Source organism: Eretmochelys imbricata, chromosome 1 (assembly GCF_965152235.1).
Source record: "Eretmochelys imbricata isolate rEreImb1 chromosome 1, rEreImb1.hap1, whole genome shotgun sequence".
Taxonomy (NCBI): Eukaryota; Metazoa; Chordata; order Testudines; family Cheloniidae; genus Eretmochelys; species Eretmochelys imbricata.
Window position 1 is genome coordinate 298,821,662 of NC_135572.1, and position 23,305 is coordinate 298,844,966.

The 23,305-nt window shown below is 43.9% G+C and overlaps 1 protein-coding gene across 1 annotated transcript in view; it reads left to right on the plus strand.

Annotated features, from left to right (window-relative positions):
* PPM1H (protein phosphatase, Mg2+/Mn2+ dependent 1H) overlaps nt 1–2,609 on the plus strand; it is a 210,611-nt gene extending 208,002 nt beyond the window's left edge. The window contains exon 11 of the transcript XR_013347901.1: nt 2,599–2,609. The gene's annotated coding sequence lies outside the window, so the exon portion shown is untranslated. The remainder of the gene's footprint in view (nt 1–2,598) is intronic.
* The last annotated feature ends 20,696 nt before the right edge of the window (nt 2,610–23,305 follow it).

The window sequence follows — 23,305 nt, forward strand, 5'->3', positions numbered from 1 at the left end:
AATCCATGGCACTACAAGTTCTGCTATGCCACCTTGATGTGCAAGTACAACAATCCCAGTGTACAAGACTTAAAAGCCCCTCCCTGTAAATAGTAAGCAGGAGTTCCACGCTGAAATGAGGCAGTGCTGAGTGGATAATTTGGCTCAAACATGCCCCAAGTGTATGATTGTAGCCTGCAAACTGTTCCATGGATTCAACAGTGCCTGGATGTGTTAGCACTGCAGAAAACACAGCTGTTTCATAATTCAGAGCCTGCATAAATCGGCAGCCTATCTACTTATATATTGCTGTGCTTTACCTTTTTGGCCCTTACCTCTTTTTCTTTGTGCAAACGGAAGAGATGCAGATTTGAAATCTGACTGAGTCTAGAACATTTTCCACATAATCTCTCATATGTTTTATAGTTCAAGCAAGAGCCTTTTCCTCATTCACCTATTTCTTCTTTCTTTGTTTGGCCTAGTAAACTTATCCATGTACTTTTTCATGGGTTTTATAGCTATGTGTAGCATTTGTAGTCCTCAGTGAGTCAGTTCACTTAAATCAGGAGGGAAACTAACCAGCGGTACTAACAGAAGGGAGCACTGGTACATCTCAAGATAATGCCCGTGGTACCCGCTGTGAGCCTGATTGATACAAATCCAATGCCAGTGTGCAATCCTTGATTTTAGTTAGAAACATGGTGTCCACAGCTGCCATCATTCAGAAGACAGGAAGAAGAAAGATCTTTTAATTGAAACTCATTCATCTGCAGTGCAATATGTGACTCCGCATTACAGCAAGAGTTAGAATATTACTTTCCTTAAACTGCAATGGAAAATATACCTTCCCATTTAACATTTTTAAAAGTAACCCTAAAAGTGTTTGGCACCAACAGTAAGGTGCATCAATCAAAAGTAGCAAAATGACTCTTAGCAAAATCTTCCCAGCATTGCTATTGCTTTGTGAACTGAGCTCAGTAGGTTTTCTTGTTTTTTCATTCAGACTTCCACCACAAATCACCTCATCCCTTTGCAGCTACCATGTCTAGATCATGGTATGTTGGCTTCCAGAGCACTTCCTGGAAAGGCCAAAATCACATCACTCAGAACACTGAGAAAGAAAACAGAGACTCTCAAATTCTGTGCAAACTGAATTGCAGTCAATCCCTTGTTTTAATGAGCTCTGAGGATGTTCTAGTTTAATAAAAAGCTTCCCAGTCAAACATAAGTTTACTGTAATTGTGCTGGTGTTTTTTGTTTTGCTTTTCATTCAAAACCTCTTAGAAATGCACATGCTTTCCTCACTAGAAAAATGTCTGCCCAATATTACTCCCTCTGATATCCTGGCTTTTACCTACACCTCAGAAGAATATTTGGGGGTGGGAGGAGAATTACAGAAAAGATATTCAAGTACATCTTGTTTTATCAGAGGCTCTTGCTTCCCTTTGTAGATTTCAACATATTATGGGTCACAGCAGCAAACATTTCTGAAGGCAAGGAGAAAGCTTTGAAAATTTTCTTCCCACCTATGACCACTGTTGCATGCATGCCATTTTCCAGCAAGAACATTTTGTGCCTTAAAGGCACTACTTCAGTAATAATGCACGTTCCATTAGGACAGCAAATCTCAGTCCCCACTCTTCCAATACACACATGCACCCATAGTGGATCAGCCCACAGACAAGCTCTCATTTTGGTAGGATATTTGACATGCAGGAATTGGACTGCCTAGGAATGATCAGCTATGATGATAATCCTGCTGTGCCGATCAATAATCCTGCTTCACAATGCTATACTATCCCCCTCCAATCAATCAGTACTATTTACAAAATCAGGAAGTCATCAAATCATAGACTAATAGAAATTATATATGGAAAATGACTAATAAACCATCTAGTCTATCTCTTCTGCAGATGTTGGATAACTCCCTAAAGCTGTTTTTCCAAGTGCTTTCTCCAGTCTTATTTTAAACATCCCAAGCAAAGCGACTTCCTCTATTCTCCTTTGAATACTATTCCGTACGCTAATACAGCTGCTTCTCAAACTTTCTCCTGCCTATGCGGCCAAAAATTTTTCTTGCTTAATTTAATGGAAAGCCCAGATATTTCATTTCTATCACGTTTCTTTAAGTAACCAATGGAGTTACATTCGCTGAGTGAATACATAATCATACCACCTAAGAAAGCTCATTGTCAATAGCCCCTGCACCAGAAAAGAGAGAAATTTCCTAATAAAACAAATTTAAAAGCAACAAGGCTGACTGTGTAAAGCAAAAGTGGTTTTTAGGCCACGGGACTGACATGAAATTATTTACATGATCAAATGTGACTAAAGAGGTCTCTGAATTACTGTAGTAGCTATGCCCTGTCTCCATGCTGATTTGAAGCACAATACTTACAATGTCTGGACAGGTCTTGGCTTTGAACTGTACTTGTACATAGACGTGGTTTTAAAGGACACTACACAACCCAGCCAACTCTCTCACATTTGTTCTTGCCTTTTTTTGCATACATGACATCTTGGCTTGTATCTAACGTGAATTCCAGACTGTGGTATTGCTATTTCTTTCCATGGCATTCTAGATGTGTAAATAACATTTTTTTTCTGTCTGGCTCTTAGATGTAGGTATCTTAATGTGGCTATCATATAGACAGTGACCAAACAAGACTGGAACTGTGCTGCTGTTTTCTACCTGTGGTGTACTTGAAGGAGGCTCCCTTGTCAACCTCCACCTTTTTGTTCTTCCATGGGTACTTTATTTTAGTACTTTTTTTGTTTGTTTTTTTAAATTCGGTGGCTGCCCCATTCCTCCTTCCGTCATTGGCCGAGTGAGCATATTTTGAGGAATGTTTGATTGTCTAAGCTTTGTATAGCCCAAGCAAAGAAGAATCTGTTGGATGAAGATGTTTTGGACCAATGTACTTTTGCTTTGTGACTGTGAAATGTTACCTTTTTTGTAACCAGAAAACAAAAGTTGTTTAGTAAAGGGATATATTTTGTGGGGGGTTTTGAAACTTTTAAGTGCAATGAAAAAAAGGAGGATGGTGAAGAAATGTATGCGCAAAAGTTTTAAAATAAAAAATTAAATTATATATATAAAAACACTTTATTTTGATTGTCATGGAGATTACTGTCCCAAATTCCTTTACTGTGAAGTTGATAATTGGCTAGTAATGACTATTTTTAACATGCTGCGTCTTACGAGAGATGGGATGATTCACTGCCAAATAGTCTCACATCTCAATGGAATTTTGGGAGCTCGTGTGAAGCAATGGCATGATCACTGGCTTCTATGAGAGACAATCTGATCTCTAAGCTGTAGTCAGTGGCCCACAGCCTAACACAGTGGATGATCCTGCAAAGTGCTCAATCATCAACTCAATTTATGGTAAAAGTGAATATGAAAATTAGACGTGAAGTGACTTTTGAAAAGTGTGACATATTTCTCCGGGGGGACAACCTGGAACTGGGTACCGCTGAGCCCTCTCTCACCAGCCTGGGTTCCCTCACTCACTGTGATGCTGTGACAAGCTGCAATCCTCTCCAGGACTTGTATCTACACAGCCATACACAAACAGCGACACACCCAGCTGCAGTTACATGAATGCTTTCACTAGCCACTTATGAACCAAGAGAGGTTTCAGCCAGTTTCCTTCCAATTCCCCAGCCTAGGAACCCGCAACTATACTGTCTTGTCCTGGTCAAAAGCCTGACCAGTGTAAGTTTATTACCCAGTTCACCCCTTCCTCAGTGTGGAGAGGACAACGCACCAGCCTCTGTTCTTGAGCAGATGTCCCTTTTGCTCTTTAAACACCACGCTGTTTTAGGTGAAAATATAAAAGATTTATTAACTACGAAAGATATAGATTTTAAGTGATTACAGTAATCAGTGTACAGATCAAAGTTAGTTACCTAGAAAATGAAACAAAATCACAATCTAATTTCCATAAACTAGACAGGATTTGAATTAAGCTGTCTCTGACCCTGATGGTACAAGCTGTTCTCAGATCATTCATACACAGGCTGGGATGCCTTCTTTCCCACCGGGGACCACCATCCCCCATTCAAAGTCTTTTCTTGCAGATGTGTTTCTAGGTGTTGTGTTGTAGGGGGAGTGAGGCCCAGTGATATCACTTTTATAGCTTCTTCCATGTGGAGGGAACTTCATTGTTCCAAGCAAAGTCCCCAGCACAGTTTGTGGAAAAGTACAGGCACAAGATGGAGTCCAGTATCATATGTCCTTGCATGCTTTGATGAGTCATAACAGCCATTACTGACATTCTGGCTGAAAGAAAAGGAGTACTTGTGGCACCTTAGAGACTAACAAATTTATTCCGATGAAGCGAGCTGTAGCTCACGAAAGCTTATGCTCAAATAGATTTGTTAGTCTCTAAGGTGCCACAAGTACTCCTTTTCTTTTGTGAATAGAGACTAACACGGCTGCTACTCTGATTCTGGATGAAGTGTCCACAGGAAAGCCCATCAGGCAAGGATAAGCTGCTTCTATGGCCTATTGTTTTTCTTAATGGGCCATTACTTTGAATGGTTCATCCACAATGTGCTGTCTAGACTGGATGTAAACTGCATTATGGGTGTCACTCAAGGAGCAAACACATTTGAAATATTGGTATATAGTCAATATTCATAACTTTAGATACAATGACAGCACATACAATCCAACCGGATATTAATGTTTAACAGATGAAGACTTTTCGAATGATACCTTACAAGGCATACTGTGCACAAATTATATCACCATGGTAAATATGGGGGTGCCAGGGTACTGCTTTGGGGAACAGAATGTCACAAAATTCACATATTTTCAGGAATGGTCACTTCCTTAGGACTCATGGGCTTAAATTCTCAAGCTACATAACGCTGATGATTCCACCAAACTAAACAAATGTATGCTTGAGTCAGAAGTGAAGAAGCGTCTGTAAGGCACACTAGACGCATGTAGTACCTGCCTCTTTGAATCATAGCAGACCAGAGCCCAGGGCAATATTTCTGCAGGAGACCACTTATCACAGAACTCCAGCACTTAGTTAAAAAGCTTCAGAAACGTTTCCCAGCAATCAAACCACACAATGTTTACATGTGTGAAGAAAATACCCCCAGAAAGCTTATTACATTAATGCTTTTTTTTTCATTTCCCTACTCCTCCTCCAGTATATTAGTTACACTGAAATGTAACTCAGGGTTTCCTTATCCATACAATGTAGGGTTTTATGTAGTTTAATGATATTGGATTGTTTATTTTACTCTTTAACTGTAATACTTTAATGCGTACAATCCCTGTTCAGCCTGGGGTGATTTCTAAAGCACAAATGAGTGTTATGTGCCAAGCTACTGGTTGCATTTTTCAAAATCTTCTCCTTACACCACAGCCCTTCATGCTAATATTTTCTTAAAACACACACACTTGTTCTGTAGTGTCACAATAAGTTTCTTAAAAAAAAAAAATTAAGCCAGTGACCCTAATGGTCACTTACCATACTAGGAAGTGCACAGCTGTGTGGTTTTTGATTACTTTTACCCTGGCTCTTCCTCAGTATATACCCCATTGTTTATGGCTGAGTCATGCCTAATGGGGGCAAGGGTTGTGTCTCCTTTCTTTGTTCTGGAATGTGCAAAAACAAGTGTCTAGAGCAGGGGTGGCCAAATGTATTGACCCCCAAGCCACATACAACAATCTTCAGAAGTTCAAGAGTCAGGGTGCATGTGCTGGGGCTCGGGGCTTCAGCCTTGCGGGGAGGTTTGGGGGTGGGTGGATCTTGGGGCTTCAGCCCCATGGGAGGTGCCTGCTAGGGCTTGAGGCTGATGCCTTGCTCCTGCTGAAGCCCTGAGCCGTGGCAGGAGTGCTCTGCAGGGCTGAAGCCCCAAGACCCCATTCCCACTGGTCTGAAGCCAGAGGCAATGTGTGTGGGCTAGGTGCTGGAGCCCACAAGCTGGCCGCTACAGCTGTGGGGCAATACAGTGGCAAACAACTGGGAGCTGGAGGAAGAGCCACTGCTATCTCCCTGCGGTGCCTAAACAGCCGCCCCTCCCTGCAGATCCCAGCTGTTTACCGCTGCCTCACCATGCGGAGCTAACAGCTGGGAGCTGCAGGAAGGGGCTGCTGAAGGTAATGGGTGGGGCATGCTGGGGGTGGGGGTGAGGGCGGGACTCAAGCTGTTGGGGTAGCTGAACCTTTAAATTGTGCCCCCGCACTCTCAGCAGGTACCAATCATCTTCAGCAGAAGCCCCTAGCCGCACCCTGCTGCTGCAGGGTAGAAGCCCTGAACCCCCCCGCCCCTCTGTCTGGTAGGCAGAGAATGGGGGGGGCCCGCAAGCCGTACTTTAACTATAAAAGCACCACGTGCAGCTCGCACACTGCAGTTTGGCCACCTCTGGTCTATAGTATGCAATGGCAAGGAACTAAAGAATATCAAAGCCTTTTTTTAACCTATAATCAGTGCCCTTCCAAGTACAATATTCTTAAATGACTAGCCCTAGAGTGGTTCTAGTGCTCTCCCCTCAGATACAGTCTAAACCAGGGGTTCGCAGGACAAATTTTTTGGTGGCCTCAAAGTGCGGCCACCAACTCTTGCTGGTGGCCGCTCTCACATGTCTTCCTAAAATACTTAATTTGCTTTAGGAAAAACAAATAAATACGCATATATAGTTATTTAAATCATTGTAATTTATTTATTGCTAGCTAGTGAGTCTGTTGTGAAAAGTGATATTAACAAGCATACAAGTAGGCTTTTCACAGCAGACTTACTCAGCCCTGTCAAGCATGGGGACAAATTAAGCCCTGGATCGGGGGGGGGGGGGGGTTCAGGGGAGGCAGTGGGGGCTAGGGGCAATGGGGGTGGGGAGCTGCAGCCCAGAGCCTGCTGCCCCACTCTCCCGCCACCCCAGGGCTCCTGAAGCCCAAAGCCTGAACCCCACCACCCCTAGGAAGGTGGGGAACTCACCAGCTGCCTGGTCCTCCAAATTGTGTCCCAGGTGCCTCCACAGAGGGAGCAGGGCCAAACCACTGCTGGCAGCCCCAGCAACTAACGCCAAGGCAGTGCCTTCAGGAGCAACAGGGAGGGGCCTTTACTTTACTCGACCCTGGCCTATAACAGCCTAGGAGGCTGTGGCTGCAAAAAAAGCTCCCGGTGGCTGTATGTGGCCATGGTGACCACATTTGAGAAGCACTGGGCTAAACTATGCATTAGAGTGGCTAGTGTAATGTACTTGCTATTTTCATTCCTTAGGAATTAGGCAGCATTCGCAACTCAGACCCAAAGTAATAATTTCTCTTTATACAGTCTATATATAGTGAACTAATGTTTGGCACTATAATTTATGCTTGCTACTTTTACAGGATGTCAGGAATTAACTAAACATCATAGAGGAATGATGCAAGTTGTAGCATTTTACTGTGTTTTGCCTAATTACTGAAAAGCTGTTAATGGCCTGAATAATGATATCTACTTAAACACATTCCTGTGCTAGCTGCTCAATGTTTCTAGTGTATGAGCCTAGGTTGCAACGTTTACTGATTCCCGGTCTACTGTAGAATTGTGGCAGGAAGAGTGTATAAGCTAAAGTTATTGCACAGCCTGCTTTTATGGGGAATGACAAAGAAGGATTTTTTTAAAGTGTTCTACTTTGCAAAACAATGGAAGGACAACTGAAATGATTAGCGGTATGGAAAGCTAAGGAGGAGACTGAAAGAACAACTATGTAGTTCTAAAGCAAGATGAATAAGAGGGAACATAACAAAGGTATAAAAAATAATGGTGCAGAAGAGGTCGTTGGGGGGCTCTTCTTTACCCTATTTGGCAATACAAGAACAAGACTCATCCAATTAAATTAAGAAGGGACAAATTTAAACATGATCTAAGGAAATATATTTTTACTCCCTGCATAATTAGTCTGCAGACCTAGTCTGTGCTGCCACCAGATATGAGGCAAAGAACTAAAGTAGGATTTTAAAAGGCTTAGGTATTTGTGTGAATGATCAGGCTAGCTACAGCTACATTATATAAGACAAAACATATATGCAGGTGATAAACAGTCATGTTTGTGGCCATAAACCAACTAACAGTCTGGGATTAGACCTGGAGAAGACCTCTTTGTAAGCTTGATAATGTGTCTCTTTCACCAACAGAAGCTGGTCCTATAAAAGGTATTACCTCGCCCACCTTGTCTCTTGGATTCGAAAGCCATTTTCCTCTCTGGGCACGTTAAAACATAATTGTCCTGTCTTTAAAGATATCAAATGTGCCTGATTTTTCACTCCTGAATATTTGTTCCCGAAAGCAAGACAGTCAGAACTCCCTTAAGATTTTCTTAAGACTTTTTTGTTTTTGTTGTTGTTCCCTAAAGGCAGCAGCACGAGCTAGGAATGCAAGGCCAATCCCCGTACTAATGGTCTCAGGCCTCTTCTAAACTTAAATGTTACACCTGGAATTATCCCATCAGTTCTTCTTGCACAAGAGCGGAAAAAGAGCTCCCAGCAGCACTGATCCAGTTCTTCAGGCGACTCAGCACCTATTCTGGTTCACTATCCTTTCAAGTGTTCCCATCTCCGTTCCTGCTTGTTCTATTTTGGTGATCTCACTGCATGTTCAGGGGCACCAACAGAGTACCAGACCTCAGAGGCACTTTGGTTCAGTGACCTTGGGCCTTCACTTTGGAGCTTCAGTAGCTTTTGCCTCAGCACTTCTGTCTGGGTGCCTTTTTGGTTTGAAATCTCACCTATGAGATGTGTCTCTGGGGTTCCTCCAGTGCTGAAGCTGCTGCTCCTGAAAGGTTAACACTGAAGACAATATCAAGCAGTATCAGTACAGAAGAAAGACATGCTCATCCACACTGGACACTCGCTGCACCCTCTGTCAGATCTAGCTGCAGCTGTCATCGCAAGCACTCAAATGTTGTGGTGCTCACTTCCAGCCCCACCCACAAAAAACCAGCATGAGTCAAAGTGTAAGTCTGTCCACCTCAACCACTGAGTTCTGGCACTGTGGGGCAGCACCTCCCATGACAGTGCAGACCCAGCCACCCTCAGCCAGGTACTTCACCACCAGGGGCAGCTCTACCAATTGTGCCGCCCCAAGCAGCCACCGCCCAATTGCCGCCGTGCCCCAAAAAGCGGTGGAGCTGCCGCCGAATTGCTGCCGAGGGACAGGGACTGCCGCCCCATTTTCAATGCCGCCCCAAGCACCTGCTTGGAAAGCTGGTGCCTGGAGCCTGCCCTGTTCACCACACACCAGGTCCACAGGACCCTCGAGAGGGCAATGCTTGAAGCCACTTGTAGTGTAGATCATTGATCAGTCATTGTCTCCACATAAGCAACATCTACAGGCGGCACCAAGTGAGCCAGCCACCCTCCAAATTATCACTGCCAAAGTCCTTGACACTAAGCAATGTGTTAAACAAAACTGTAACGTAACTTTGAAGAGCCAGTAGAGTGTATGAAATCACAATCTGATTATAAATGTTCCAGGAAAGAAAGAAAAAATATTGCAGTAACATCTTCACTGTTAATTGCTCCCAGACGTGGAGCATGCTACTTTGCTTTACTCACTTAACTTTATGCATATTAGTCAATGGGATTATTCAGGTACATGTCTAAGCTTTTACAGGATCAGAGCTTCAGCTTCAAGCAAAGCTGTCCCCTTCTGGAAACCCCCAGGATCCATTGATTCTGAGAAGAAAGCAAATATGCTAATGTTTGGGGAACTAATCAAAAATCATGCCCTAAATATCTCCACAATTACCAACATCAACAACAACAACTTGATAATCAAAATTAGTTCTACAGGAACAGGAAAACTCTCTAGCAGAAACAAGGTGAATGATTTGGCCAGACTTAATTTGCAAGAGTTAAAGTGTTTGGATTGGACCTGTTGACCTCCTTTCTAGGCTCCTCACCACAGTGAAACTATTCTTTTTATTTCTAAATATTATAGCAATATATTCCATGGCCTACACTTAGATCAACCCAGCTATGTCGCTCAGGGTTGTGAAAAGACAACATCCCTCCCCCCCTCCCCTGAGCAATGTATTTAAGCTGACCTAAGTCCCCATGTAGACGGTGCTAGGTCAATGGGAAAATTTTTCTGTTGACCTAGCTACCCACTCTGGGGGAAGTAGATTTTACCTACGCTGATGGGAGAACTCCCTCCCTGCAGCATAGGTAGTGTCTACGCTGAAGTGCTACAGCGTACAAGTGTAGCCAAGGCCCTTAAAACCCATGGCATTGAAAAGAAATAATGCTTTTGCATCTTAAGTGTTAAGGTTTTCGAGCTTTTTGGGCCCAGGGAGGCGCTGCAGGTGCCGCTCTGGCGGATCTGGCAGCTCATAGCCTGCTCCATGAGGTACTTGCAGTGGCAAAGTTCTCAAGCTGCTTGAGTTCTGGAGGGGAACGAACGGCAGATGGAGCAATGGGCGATGCTGGTGGCTTTGCCAAGCCAGTAAAGGCAGTAGTGTTGTTTGTTGCTGACAGAGAAGGTATGCGTACACAAACCACAGTTGTTAAAACCGGCTTGCCTAGGCATAGTCCCCTGGGTAAAGGCTCCACAGGGATAAAAGTCCAAGGAAGATCTAACTAACTGCAGTAGCAAACAACTATATACAACTAGAAACTATGTACAAAAAAGAAGCGGACAGCAGATCTTTTAGCAGGCTCAGAGCACCAAGGCACAGGGGTTCTGATGCTGGCCATGCAGCTGTAAGAAGGAACTGGAGTGGCATTGACCCATACAGCCTCTAAGCCTTGGACGTGTCATGAGGGTGCCGCACATGCAGGTCAACGGACACTACTATGAACAGTTCCAGCTGTGGTGCCTGGCGTGCATGCGCACCCACCTTTGGAATCCGCATAGGGATCATCTCTTGAAAAAGAAGCTGAGGTTTTTACCGAATCCCATAACTGCAGGACCTGGGATTTTAAGACCAGCCCCAAATAAAAACACTCTCTTCCCAAGGGAAAGGGAAGCTAAAGTGGAATCTCCTCCTCTCACTCAGACACCTAGGAGGAGGAAGCAGTGCAGTACCAACAACCAAGAAGTAGCACCACCCTGGCATTTTTGTCTGGGTGTTTTATGTTGAAAGTATTTGCTTGGGCAGTAGCAGTGAGGTTGGGGATTTGGTTGCATCTTCTCATTGTTGTGCTCTTAGATGTGGCCACACTGCAGCTGGCACTCAAGAACATTGTTCGTTGTCTTAATGCAGCTGATCTGGATTTTGTTACTGTTAAGCAATCATATCTTGGTCCTGGAAACAGATGTTTAAAGGTTTCTGGACAATATGTAAAACCAAAAAACCACTGCCAGGTCGATAGCTACATTGTTGAATGGCAGGGCAGCCTTAGACAGCAAGAGCCAATATCTTTCCTTTCTCTAAAGGAAGATGGATTGTACAAATTGCACTAAGAGCGTACATTCAGGAAGATGATTAATTTCTAACTGAAGGGCAAATATTTTTAGGCGAAGTATTTTCAGGGCGTTGCTGCGGCTGTCTGTGCACTGCATCTGAGATAAAATAGAAACCGCTTCACTACAGTTTTCTCCCAGGAAGTGTTCACAAGGTTGGGGGGAGAGGGCAGGAGGGAGACATGAGTGGCTCTACTGTTTCACAAGAAAACAGACTCTAATAATAATTAAGGGAAAGGCATATCCAATTAATAAAGCAATACTTTTTTTTTTTCCAAATTGGTGGCAAACAGTTATTTTTAACTTGGAGAGATCAGCTGACAAGGTTTCTTTCCTCTTTTGTCCCCCTATCTCTTTCAATAATCATTCTTCTTCATGCAAATATACTTGGAAAGGGGAGAACAGTAAAAGGTTAAAATGGAAGCAGACTATCTTTCATCAACATGGTAATTTTGCTGCTTGGCTCAGCGCCAAATGTTCACTGCAGCCACTAGCTGCCATTCCAACATGAGTGAAAGGATCTTTAATAAGAGTGTAAATAAAAGCCAGGCTGAGAAATGAGTTTTCCATCCCAGCAATCACTGGCCTAACCTCTGCTGTAAATAGTCTCTCAGAGCAGCACAGATGGAGTACCTGCACCTGGGGATCAAGGCAATCTCTAAGCAGTGCAATTTAAACAGCTGGGTACAATTGAAACATGAATTAGCTGGGATAGGCTGAGGAATTCCATTTTGTGTATTATGTAAAAACAAATAATTCAGTCATTTCTTTTTGCCTTTAAAAAAAGAAAAATATCTTCCCTGACATGATCTTGTGGGAGGTGCTCTTCACTGCAGCTGATAAATTAATCTAACCATGAGAATTTACCACAAGGTGCTGTAAAAATAGGGTCCTAATTTATTATCATTGATTTAACTGCTTGAGAGTGATTTATCTGATCTCCGTACAGATAGTGAAGACACCAGAAGAATACTCGGTCACTCTGGGCTTTGTGTGCTTTGGATTGGCCTTATTAATTCAGAGCAGAAGGTCTGCTTCAATGTCTTACTGAGAGAGTCAAAAGCACTTGGTAACTGAACCATTTTAAAGACTTTTTTTTAAGCATTACTAACACTGCTAAGTGCTAAGCATTTACAGAACACAAAACAAGTTCCTCATTAGCTAAGAAATGGCAAGGATTCATTTAGCACTGCTCACAAAAAAGGGTTTTGGTCTTGCCATTGTAAGAGTTCTTTTAAAACAAGGAGTTTTTTGTTTGGTTGTGGTTTTTTTGGGGGGGGGGGGGCGGATAGGAATCTATAGCATTTTGTGAGATCATGTGAGCTTACAAACACTATGGAAAACTAAAAATGTCTTTGGAAAAGGATAAAGGAGTTTGGTGCAGGAGATTACTCACGGCTACTTTTTTAAAGATAGATTTCATATCCACCTAAAAGCTTCACTTTCTGTATATCTCTTATCATTCTGTCCTCTGGTACATCATTACTAGTTATAGAGTCTATACATTATTGTGTAAATATACTCAGACCTCATTTCAGCAGGATATTACTTTTGGTTACAATAGTGTATGGTACACTGTCATTTTAATGTCACAACTGAGTGATGCAATTGCATTGCATGAATAAGGGAAAGGATAAAAGGCAGAAGAAAAGGTGGGTGGTCTATATACAGCTTAACAAGCATTTTTTAAAGGAATGTGAAATTGAATATAGATGTTTTAAATGGTTAGCTGCATAATAAAGTCTGGGTACAGCCTCCTCCAGTCCTTCCTGTTGGGAACAACAGAACAAAGCACACGTACACACAAAAAATCACACAGGTGAAACCACAATAATTTCTTTTATTTATAGCCCTAACCAGAAAAATAGACAGGGAGCAGCTGAGTACCAATTTATTTTTCTGCCTGAATTGATGTGTGGTTGGGTTAAATGTCATTGAGTTGGAAGGTTATGCATTTCATTCACTGCCCAGCTTTAAAGAAGATCTACAAGGATATCAGTAATTGTCTTGCCACCTTTCAAGGTGGGAGAGAGAAATCCTACAGGCTAGAATTGGCAATATGTGCTTGCAGTCATTTCATTGTTCCTATGAAATTCTATGTGAACGGAAACTAAGGTGATCCATTTGATCCTGTTATAAGAAACTGGAAAGCAGAAAGTAACTTCTCTCCTAAGAACTAACCAATAACAATTATTTTAAACAGTAGAAAGGTGACTTTGAACCAATTTCCAAATATACAAAAAACAAAAGAATATTGAACAGATAGCCAAGGAAAACTGGAGGATAGATGTTCACACAGTTATCTACTTTATCAAAAGGTTCTAAGGACATAATGTTAGGACTGCTTTGAATTTTTAATTAAATAAGAATTTTTTAAAATAGCTTATAGAAGAAAAGTGTCATAATTTAAGCAATCTTTCTACATACTAGACAGACAAGGTGGGTGAGGTAATATCTTTTATTGGACCAACTTCTGTTGGTGAGAGAGACAAGCTTTTGAGTTACTCAGAGCCTTGGGTCTGAGCCCAGACTATAGATTAGGGTGACCAGATGTCCCAATTTTATAGGGAGAGTCCTGATATTCGGGGCTTTGATTTATATAGGCACCTATTACCCCCTACCCGCTGTCTCAATTTTTCACACTTGCTGTCTGGTGACCCTACTATAGATAGCCACTTAGATTCTAAATAGGAGATGTCAGATGGAGTAAGAAAATGCCACCAAGTTTTCAGGCAACCAAAAAATCAAAAATACACCTGTTGTACACAAGCAGGCTGCTCCAAATTTATAAACAAAGGAGCCCTTGTGATGAGTGGTAACATGTGTGAGATTAGTGACCAATAAAAAGACAGATTTCACATATATACACACAAAACTCTATATACCCACAACAATACATGGGGTGGAGGACTGGACACATCATCATGATCAGCAGTCACCTATGCAGCGGCAACAATAAAAAACGGTTACCTACCTTCTCGTAACTGTTGTTCTTTGAGATGTGTTGCTCATGTCCATTCCAAGAAGATGTATGCATGCCGCATGCACAGACATTGGAAAGTTATTTTTCCCCCAACAGTACCCATTGGATCAGCCTGGGTGCCCCCCTGGAGTCGCGCCTTCATGGCACTGCATATAGGTCCCTGCCGACCCACTGTCTCCTCAATTCTTTTTTCCCGCCAGTGATGGTCATTGGAGCTGAGTGTCTCTCTTGCTTCAGCAAGCGTTTCCTCTAGTAGCCCTTCTGCCAGTCAGAATTGGCAACAACAAGGGCTGGGTTCAGTATCTAGGGGTTCGTTTTCAACATTGCAACACAAAACCAGCTCAAGCCCCCACCCAGTGACCTGGGACAATTACATACCACCACTTGGGTGCCTCTAAGAGGCAATACTTCCCCTCGCACAGGCACAGAGTCTGAGTGTAGCAAAAACTTTTAATAAAAGGAGGGAAGTAACTCAGCATTAATTTGGGAAAACACCGCAACTAGGGTTCATAAACATAAACAATGAGCAAAAGACCCACCCCCAAATAAATTGGGCAGTATCCTTTTCCCCTCAGGTTCTTGAGTCCAGCAACCCAAAAGTCTCTTTAACATGCCCATCCCTTCTCTGCACCACACTCACTGTCCTTGGTCAGTGCGGCTTCAGAGGTTCATCTGCAGAGTTCACCTCCCACCCTGGGAGAAAGGTGGAAGGGTAAGGAGATACCTTACATGCTTCACTGCTCAGGCATTCGCTTGCTGCCCCAAAAGCCAATTACCACACCTCTCTGTGGAGCTCCACTCTGTCCTTCTCTGCCACACACCCTGCTGGCCGCTCACCAAGCCTCTCTTCACCAGCCACCCTGCTGTCTGCACCTCTCTGCTAGCTGCCCACTCATTAAGATGTCTTCAGGGCCCACTACTTAACACAGTTCTCAGTGATTTCAGGTACTAGTGGGGCAGCCTCATTGCTGGTGTACACGGGGCAGTCTCTTGTAGCAGAGACCCTGAGCCACAATAGGCCCAATACTTAGATGTAGTTCTCAGCAATTTCAGCTCTGCACCACGCAACAAGACTTAATTGAGTCTAAATTAACTCTGCTATTACACAGTAGAGAACAGCCAGATCAAATGGTGCCTAGTGCCCTTAAACAGAACCCTCTCTCAAATCATTGAGCTTTAGAACCCATGTCCCCTGCCTAGTGAGTACCATTCAGTTGAGGCTGAGTCCCTCCATCGGGGTATGCCAGGTACAATTCTGCTGCCCTCGAGTCACACAACAAAGCTAACAACACTTTTTTACTCCTGCCCCAATAACAAGGAAACTGGGGAATCCCACACCAGCCACATGTGATCATTTGGGCAAGCAATCCCATCATGCTGAGCACCTAGGCAGGGTGGGTGTGCCATGCAAACGAGATCAGTTCCTGAAGTCGTTTTCCACAGCTCACCACTAGATATCGGGGAGAGCTCATTCAGACTATGCTTACAAATAGTTAGTATTAGTTGTAGTTAGTTAGCTAGCTAGCTAGTATGTATTTGGGATTTCCCTCCCCAGTTCGTTCCCGTCTTGGGATTCAGGGCATGCCTCAGTCCCAAGGGTTCAAACCGTGAGGCACCTGTCACAAGTCCATGCCAAAGGGCAATCCCCCCAACTCCTGCCTAAAGTGCCTGGGGGAAGCACATCAAACAGACTGATCTGCAAAGGGTTTTGCCCTAGAACTACAAAGGAAGGGGACTTGAGGCTCAAGCAACTCCTCATGGAAGCAACCCTCCGTCCCCAAACTAGCAATTGTTTGGCTATGGAGATGCGCCACTAGATTGGCGGAGTATACGCACTGCAATCTGTAAAGCCAATGAGAATGAAAAGTATCTAAAATCTTACATTGTACATCCCGCATTTGGTCTCAAAGTAGGCCAGGATCTTAAATTGAGCTAACTAGTATTATCAGGGGGAAATATCCTGTCATGCTGTCTGAAGTTGTTCATGACCATGAGTGCCAAACTCGGGGCAGCCTGTTAAAAAGCAGGACAGACATCCCAAACGGTTGTATGTTCTAGCATTAGAGTTCACCAACACAGTATTAAATGCAACTCCTGAAGCACTATAACAATCTTACCATGGCGTCAGAAATGGCCACTCAGGCAAGCTGGACTAGCGATAGTTGGTCGCAATACACCAAAGATCACAGAAGAGTCAGGTAATGGTTGCTTCTAGTCCCAAGAGACCAGGTACTTAGCCCAGGTCAATTTGTACCTGAGATCTCATACCAAAGACAATGCTTGTAGCCAGTCCTATGGTAAACTAGCTAAGGATTTATTAACTAGGAAAAAGCAATGAGAGAGTTATTATAAGGTTAAAGTAGGCACCATATACACAAATGAGTTACAGTCTATGGTTCCAAAAGGTGACAGTTGCAGGAATCTGTCAGCTCTGAATGTCTTTTAGAGCTAACCCAAGTTGACCCTGCGGATATCTGCTTCTGTTTTGTAACTCCAGCCCTATATGAGTCCAACCAGCAAAAGAGATGAAAAACGTTCTTGTTCACTATCTCTATTTCTGTCTTCCAGTATTCAAGCTGATGGGATGACCCCTTTTGCACGTAGCCTCTTTATGGGTGTGAAGGGGCAATTAACAATATCTTTGCTTTGTGATGTCCTGCAATGGCCCATTTAGTTTTGCTAACCTTCTTAATGACTAGGAGGAAACTATACATTCTGACAGGATGACAGTTTCAGGGCAAACATTTTTTTACAAAGCAAAATCTTAAATATTACCTTATAGCATGTGTTACAAACATTGTAAGTAGGATTAATGCATGCAGCATCTTACAAGCATTTAATAAAATCTAAACACTAAACACATTGTTATAAGGCCAAGATCCATCTTAACGCACATGTGAGCTGGACTGGTTTCCAGCAATGCATTTGTCAGTGTTTTGCTGAGCCCTAAAGTCCTGGCAAGAACTGGCACCTGGTCTGCCAGCATCACACATCCCACTTTTAGTATCACTAATATTGGCTAGGTCAGGTAACCTAATGAACAAATACAAAGATTATTTTATGTGTGAGGCAATGTCCTAGGGAGCACAAGTTTAAAGTGGACACTAATGCACATAACCCCAAAATCCAAGTCACATTTTGAGACTGATTGGTTACAAATCTTAACATCTGAAAACTTAGAGGGACTTATCAAAATGGATGCTACTATAATACAGATCAATCCAATAGTGGTACTGTGGGAGAAATTACTCAGAGAACAGTTGCAGCTGTACTGAAACCTACGCGTCCTCAACAAGGCAGCCAAGCAAATGTATTACCAGTGACTACATTTGTTGACTAAACGAGTAAATTAGCTAAGGTCTAGTTTTGCAGTGTCCTGGTTGCCAGGTTCACTTACGTTATCTAAAACTGCACTGTAGCGGGGTAGACACCCGCTCCTGCCCTGAGGGGCTTAGAACAGCCCCAAAGAGCGCTGTGGCTGGGGACAAGCAGCCTGGGCTGATTGGGGAGGGCAGCAACAGCTGGGGCCATGCCCCAATCAGGTCCAGCTGGCCCCTATAAGATGCTGCAAGCTAAGACTCCAAACAGACTCTCTCTGCCTGTAGAGAGAGAAGGGCTTGGCTGCTGGGAAGCCTAACCAAGTGCCCAGAGTGGATCAGGGCTGGGGGAAGGCCAAGGAAGCTAGGGAGCTCCGGCCTGAAAACCCCCCAGGCTGTGGCCTAGTCAAAGGCCAGTTAGGTACTGGAGTTGCAGGGGGCAGCCCGCGGTTAGGCAGAAGGTCCAAACCCGCCTTGCCTGAGACGAGTGGCTTATATACTGCAGTCAGCCTCAGTGAATGGGGGCTAGACAGTGACTGGGCAGTAGCCAAAGACTGAGGCAAGGTGGGGGTGGGGGTTCCCCTGGGTAGGGAGACCCTGCAAGTGAGGGATTACTGCCAGTCGCAGCATCCCGGTGTACAAGGGGCACCGGGTCCGGGAGGGACACGGGGGCCTGGCGTAAGTGGGACATCAGCCTGTGGAGGGCGCTCCAAGGCTGAAAGTAGAGCTAATTCCCAGGACACCAGCAGGAGGTGCCCTGGGGTGAGTCCCCCATGCTTACATGCACCAAGAAACTACAATGCTAACCATGCTGAGTATTCCACAAGGGCGATGCAGATGCACCTGTTTACTCATGGGAATTCATGTAGTTCCAGAAATGTTGCCAGAGAAAATGAGCCACATTTGGGGGTCATTTGACCAAGGGACTTCCAAAGTACAGGACCCACCCAAAAAACCAGTTTCTTCCTGCTGCCTTGTATGGTTAAACTGGGAGGTACTAATGACTGGCTGAATCACAGACCTCATTGAGATTGATGTTTGAAAAATGCCCCTTCAACTAACGTCAGAGGGATACGTTACTCGCAAGCCCCTGCCTCCCAAGACAAAAGGAATTTTTGACTCTAGCTGGTGGTGGCTAAAATTTGAGCGTCACAGGTGGCATTTTATTTTGGGGGAAGATACTCAAAATATTCTGAGGGGGAATTAGGTATGTGACTGCCTGCTAGGAGGGAGATGGTTATTCGGGGGCAGAGGAGTGGGAAAATGGTGGGGAGAGGTTTGGGGCTCAGGAGCGAAGGGGAGGCAGATAAATGGCGATGGGTGGGAGTGGAGGGGAAAGAGGTTGGGGCTCAGGTGAGGAAGGGGTGGGACACTGGGAAGGGGGACCTGGGGAAAGGTCACCAATCAGCCCCACAGTCTCCCTACCTGTGTGTATGCCCAGGTCTGAGGGGTTCTTGCTCCTCTAAGGAGGTCGGAGACCTCCCTCTCCTCCCTTCCCATAAAGCTGGGATATGAGGGGGCTTGCCCCTCTGGGGGTGTCTGCTCCCCTACTGGTGCCCCCCATATGTGCCTAGGAAGAATCTCATCAACTGGGAAGGGGCACACTTCAAAAAGATACATTTCAAAGGTTTACTGGACTGTAAGTGGGTAACAAGACGTTTTTTATTCATCACTGGGGGCACAAGAAGGACAGCACTTTTTGTATCCATGAAAGCTGGATCCTGGCCCAAGGGGCTGGTGATGCTGAGGTTGCTGAAGGTGAGATGGATATTTCAGACAAAGACTTTACTCTGCTAAGGCTGTGTTTAGTCTTGTAGCAGCATGGTCTACTTTTGTTTCATTTATAACTATAGCTATTTCTACTACCCTTACTCAGTAGCACTTGAAGCTCTATCTTTGTTAATAACCTTTTCTTTGTTTTATCATCAGTAGATCTCAGTGAAGTAACACTAAGAAAAGTCTGAATTCTTATTAGAATCAAGTAAGCTGGTGCGTATACTGCTCTTTGGAGGGAGCAGACTTACTCTGAGTGTCCAGTGACAGTGGCTGGATACCACAGAGAAAGACTCTTCAAGGGGGTTCAGAGACTGGGGTGCACCAAATGTTAGCTGCAAGACAAAGAAAGGACTGGCAGCGTCCTGAGAAGTTTGTCTGGTGTAGCTAATAAACACTGTCACCCGGTTTAGTACCAGCAAATCTCTCTCTGACTGAGACAAGCAGGTAACAAGATAATCCACAATCTTTGGTGCACCTAGAAAGCATCCCAGACTCTCTCCTCCCCCATAAAGTAGCATCTGGAGGGTGTTGTCTTTTTGGGAGGGTCTGAGAGCTCCTCCTAGCCCACTATGTGGGCAAGGTTTTGGGGAATGTCTCCAGTCCTGCCACTTTGGGTGGGGAGCTGAGAATGGGCATACTTCATGCATAGCACAAGCTGTAAAGTACTCAGGAGTGGGATGGGAACACCCACTGAGGTGAATGGAGCAGTTCACATGTCTTACAGTTATTGTTCAGGTTGCACTGGTCTCTGGGGGTGTTCTCTTGCAGCTGAGGACATCACAATGAGATGAATGGGCTACTTCACACCTTTCAGAGATTCCTATGCTACAGATGGATGGTCAGAGAAGCCCTTTCTTTCCATCATCCCTCTACCCTTCCTAATTGAAGAACAATACTTCTAAATACTCTAAAATCCACATGCTGGCACATGAAATCTGCGCTGCCTTGTGGGAGTGCATAGTAAGATTAGTGTTCCAAATTTGGGGTCAGCTGAGCCATGGGGTTTGGAGACATAGGCCCCCCCAAAAAATAATAGCTGTTTTCAGATGTTGCTTCCAAGGGTGGTTTTTATTTTTTGGTTGGTTTGTTTTCTTTGTGCAGAACTAGATATCGATCTATTGTGGCTATGCAGGTCAAAATGGTCTTGATTAGCCACATTTTACCCAAGGTAGTGCATGGTACCCACTGGACCCCCAAATTGTGAAAACTATTAAAGAAAATATTCACTTATTTGTTTGCATAGACATGAAGTCTGGAAGGATTGTAGTGCACCAGTAAAGAAAAAACCCTGAGATAATTTCTATGCAGCCACTTTATGTTTGCCTGCGTAGTTCGAGGACTGTGCCAACACCATTAGCCCTGGTGCACACCCCACCACTGTTATTTCCAGTCCAAATCTTTGTACACCTGTGCAATACACATTTAATAACTCATGTTGCCTGATACAAGTTGTCTCTGCTATAATGTTTTTATTTTATGGGGTGATTTATGGTGAACACAGCAGAACAGTCAGCAGGCAGTCTAACCAAACATTTTGTTATATCGGGTAAGGAGGAGGAGGAGACAGAGGACCTGGTGTAGTGGGGGAAGGGGAAACAGGAATGGGGTTTGCTTGCAGAGAGGGTGGGAAATGAGGATGGGTAGTAGACAACCCTTGGACTGGTTGTTTGAGAAAATCTGTTTTACTGAGCCAGAGAGTGTGGGATGGGAGAGACAATGTGGGGCACAGAAGTGGCTACTTCCTGATTTCAGGCAGATTAATGTTGATATTTCTAAAGCCACACAGCACCAAGGTTTAGAATGGACAGTGCAGGTACCTTGACTGCTGAGGGAAAAGAAATGCGTGTGATGCCATATTTGCTAATGATTCATAGATTCTAAGGCCAAAAGGGAACATTGTGATCATCTAATCTTACTTCCTGTATAACACAGGCCACAGAACTCCCCCAAAATAATTCCTAGAGCAAATCTTTTAGGAAAACATCCAATCTTGATTTTAAAATGGTCAGTGATGGAGAATCCATCACAACCCTTGGCAAATTGTCCTAATGATTTAATTTTTCTGACCCTTAAAAATGTACACCTTATTTCCCCTCTGAATTTGTCTAGCTTCAACTTCCAGACAGTGGATAGTGTTACTCCCTTCTCTGCTAGACTGGAGAGTCCATTAAATATTAGTTCCTGAGGTAGGTACTTATAGACTATAATCAAGTCACCTCTTAACGTTCTCTTTATTAAGCTAAATAGATTGAGCTCCTTGAGTCTCTCACTATAAAGCATGCTTTCTAATCCTTTAATGATGCTTGTGGCTCTTTCCGGAACCCTCTCCAATGTATCAACATCCTTCTTGAACTGTGGGCACCAGAAATGGACACAGTATTCCAGCAGTGATCACAGCAGTGTCAAATATAGAGGTAAAATAACCTCTCTACCCCTACCTGAGATTCCCATTTATATATCCAAGGTTCACATTAGCTCTTTTGGCCACAATATCACATTGGGAGCTCATGTTCAGCTGTTTATCTATCATGACCCCCAAATTTTGTTCAGTCACAGCTTCCCAGGTTCGAGTCCCCTATCATGTAAGTAGGACCTACATTCTTTGTTCCTAGCTGTATATATTTATCCATGTTAAAATGCATATTGTTTGCTTGCACCCAGTTTACAAAGCTCTCCAGATCACAGTGACCTGTCCTCTTCATTATTTACCACTCTCCCTATTTTTGTGTCATCTGCAAACTTTATCCGTGATGATTTTATGTTTTCTGCCAGGTCACTGATAAAAATGTGAAACAGCACAGTGCCAAGAACTGACTCCTACAGAACCACACTGGAACCAATCTGTCTCAATGACGATTCCTCGTTTACAGTTACATTTTGAGACCTACTGGTTACCCAGTTTTTAATCCATGTAATGTGTGCCATAGTAATTTTATGTCATGCTAGTTGTTTAATCAAAATGTCATGCAGTACCAAGTTAAATCCCTTATAGAAGTGTAAGTATATTAGAATCATAGAATATCAGGGTTGGAAGGGACCTCAGGAGGTCATCTAGTCCAACCCCCTGCTCAAAGCAGGACCAATCCCCAACTAAATCATCCCAGCCAGGGCTTTGTCAAGCCTGGCCTTAAAAACCTCCAAGGAAGGAGATTCCACCACGTCCCTAGGTTACGCATTCCAGTGCTTCACCACCCTCCTAGTGAAAAAGTTTTTCCCAATATCCAACCTAAACCTCCCCCACTGCAACTTGAGACCATTACTCCTTGTTCTGTCATCTGCTACCACTGAGAACAGTCTAGATCCATTCTCTTTGGAACCCCCTTTCAGGTAGTTGACAGCAGCTATCAAATCCCCCCTCATTCTTCTCTTCCGCAGACTAAACAATCCCAGTTCCCTCAGCCTCTCCTCATAAGTCATGTGTTCCAGTCCCCTAATCATCTTTGTTGCCCTCCGCTGGACTCTTTCCAATTTTTTCACATCCTTCTTGTAGTGTGGGGCCCAAAACTGGACACAGTACTCCAGATGAGGCCTCACCAATGTCGAATAGAGGGGAATGATCACGTCCCTCAATCTGCTGGCAATGCCCCTACTTATACATCCCAAAATGCCATTGCCCTTCTTGGCAACAAGGGCACACTTTTGACTCATATCCAGCTTCTTGTCCACTGTAACCCCTAGCTCCTTTTCTGCAGAACTCCTGCCTAGCCATTCGGTCCCTTGTCTGTAGCGGTGCATGGGATTCTTCCATCCTAAGTGCAGGATTCTGCACTTGTCTTTGTTGAACCTCATCAGATTTCTTTTGGCCCAATCCTCTAGGTCCCTCTGTATCCTATCCCTAC